The sequence below is a fragment of the Leptinotarsa decemlineata genome, unplaced genomic scaffold, assembly GCF_025532065.1.
Source record: "Leptinotarsa decemlineata unplaced genomic scaffold, Ldec_3_MD MMD2_tig00000010_RagTag_RagTag, whole genome shotgun sequence".
Taxonomy (NCBI): Eukaryota; Metazoa; Arthropoda; class Insecta; order Coleoptera; family Chrysomelidae; genus Leptinotarsa; species Leptinotarsa decemlineata.
The window spans coordinates 13,860,621-13,862,858 of record NW_027412538.1 but is presented as its reverse complement, the minus strand read 5'-3'; positions in this window follow the sequence as shown (position 1 = coordinate 13,862,858).

Genomic DNA, 2,238 nt, shown 5'->3' with positions numbered 1-2,238 from the left:
TCGAAATTTTTTATTCGCCTCGGCTTCTCTGGGTGGGGAGCATCCGAAACGTCCAATTTTCCATGACTCTAGCGCATCAATCAGGCTGAATCTTACCAATGTCATGGGTTATGTTGACTTTGAGGACGGTTGTAGTTGTGGCTTATTCGCATACACCTTCGACTTAAGAAAACCCCACACGAAAAAGTATAACTGGGTCCAAATCACACGATCTCGGAGGCCAGTCGTTGATGTCCAGGTCATCCAATTCAGACCAAAAGAAATTGGAATTTAGTGTTCGCCGTTGACAATGATGGCCTGGCCAACGTCGTTCTCCAAGAAATATGGGCCAATGACGCCGTCAGCCCAAAATCCACACCAAACGGTGACTTTTTCGAAATGCATTGGCCGCTCTTGAATCTCATGTAGATTGGTATCGACCCGAATTCGACAATTTCGCTTGTTCACGTTCCCATTCATCGCTGAAAATGATTTTTTGAGTAAAATTAGAGTCAGTTGCTAACTGCTCAGTGAACACACGTCGTCTATGGTTTGCCTTCAGTTCCTGGGTCACTTGAATTTTGTACAGGTGCAGTCCAAGTCACGATGTGAAACCCCATGTTGGAAGACCATATCATGATGATATTAAAAACTAATGAGTTATATTTCATTGTAGTTTTGAAATTTCCGAACCTACTGAACCGTGCTAGACAATCTTTGTGTTCGTTGAAGGCAACCGGTAGGCTGGAAGTTGGCCGCCTGACCATAATAAGCGATGGAACGGCTTGATGGCGCCAGATGTTGTTTTGTGCCGGCGGCCACAGCCAGTGCACTCTTCGCTGTGGAAAGACGGCGGGGCATTTTAACACTTGCCGAATTCACGGGAAATTCCCTTGGAAGCGGAGGTCGTTTATTAAATGGAAAATTTTATGAACTTTCGTTGCGGCGATTTAGTCCAACTGGTGGAAGAGGTTATTTCTGTTCTAACAGATGTCAAATCGCATTTCGCAAGTTTACTGAATTTCATTAGAGATAGTTGTCAAATAGTGAAATTGCTGGTTTTCAATAAAACACTCCTGAAAACAATTAAAAGATCACTACTTTGTAATAATCGTGTACAAGAATAAGTTTTACGATAAGTATAATAATGTGACCTTTTTAATTTACTCTTTTTGACAATGATGGTCGAGCCAGAGTATACAGAAGAAGGAATTAACGTTTTATTTCCTGCCGCTTATCTTCAAGGGTCCTATTTGGAGGTGGATCAATAATGGTATGGGGTGGAATAGCACTTAATGATCGTACAGATCTTGAAGTCTTTTCAGTGTCACTGATCTTGGTGATCTTAGAATCACCCGCAACGGATCCCTGACCGCCAAAAATTACGTTAATGAGGCGTTGGATGTCCAGATACCTCACAAAGCATAAGCAGAAGGGCAAACTTTCATTTTTATGCATCTCCACGCTGCATGGATCATACGTCAGTACCTACAAGCCCACAATATCACCGCTTGCAGCCTGGACCTGAACCCCATCAAATATGTCTGGGATCAACTGGGAAGAGGCATCAGAAGCCGTCACAACCAACCCACCACTTTGGATGAGATGGAAATCGCTCTTCGGGAAGAGTGGGAGCGTTTGCCTCAAGAAAACCTCAGGAGGCTCATGAGAACCATGCCCCGGTGAATCCGAGCTGTGATTTATGTCCTAGGAGGAAACACAAGGTACTGAGGCACACAAAAACAAGTCTGTTCACTTTTAGTTTCAATAATTAAAGGGTTTTCATTATGATTTTGGTAGTTCTTTGCTTTTCTCACGTATACCCAATACACGACAAAAATTATTAAAAAAATTTGCATGGATTTAGTAGCCATTTGCATTGCCTTTTAAAATATCAAAATATATAATAAGTTTTTTCACTGTTGAAACGATTACAAGTTCATAAAAAGTGATCCTTTTATTGTTTTGAAGAGTTTATATAATATCTAAGCATTTGAATAAATTGGTTCTTCCGTCTTAAATCTTGAAAAACAATTAAATGAAAAATAAAGAAATATTGGAAAGTATCAAAAACTGATGAAGGGAATATATCACAAAATAAAAACATATTAAAACCTTTCAACTCACAAAAATATTAATTTTTTATAAAAGCGCCAATGAGACAATTTGTGATTAAATGAATATCTTGAAGTCATAAAATTTATTTTCTGTTCATTTATAAAAAACCCTGTGACCTTTTTGGGGTTCATCAACACTCTT